Below are 593 nucleotides of genomic sequence, written 5' to 3' on the forward strand. Positions count from 1 at the left end.
GTGTGACTTCAGCCTTGCCATACAATTTCTTCACCTATATAAATAATCACAATCGAGAAAATTCTCCGCCAGTTAGTGCAAAAAAAAATTTGGAGACTTGAAATTTAGTCGAATGGAATTTAGAAAACTTCGGGACACGTAAGGGTGAAATTTCACACTCGAGTACATTATAGCTAATGGCAATCTTAGGGCCGTAGCCCACTTAAGAGTGCTGAAGGCTCAGTAAAACGTGGTGAAGGGAAAGCGTAAATTCCATTTAAATATAAGTGGAATGAAGGAAGGGAAGGGAAAGAAGGAAGGGAAAGCTTGAATTCCACTCTATTCCCTCACTTATCCTCTATTCCCTCACTTATCCTCTACTCCCTCACTTATCCTCTAGTCCCTCATTTATCCTCTATTCCCTTACTTATCCTCTACTCCCTCACTTATCCTCTAGTCCCTCATTTATCCTCTATTCCCTCACTTATCCTCTACTCCCTCACTTATCCTCTACTCCCTTACTTATCCTCTACTCCCTCACTTATCCTCTACTCCCTCACTTATCCTCTACTCCCTCACTTATCCTCTACTCCCTCACTTATCCTCTACTCCCT

This window comes from Hyalella azteca, unplaced genomic scaffold (assembly GCF_000764305.2).
Source record: "Hyalella azteca isolate HAZT.00-mixed unplaced genomic scaffold, Hazt_2.0.2 contig10622, whole genome shotgun sequence".
In the NCBI taxonomy this organism is placed as follows: domain Eukaryota; kingdom Metazoa; phylum Arthropoda; class Malacostraca; order Amphipoda; family Hyalellidae; genus Hyalella; species Hyalella azteca.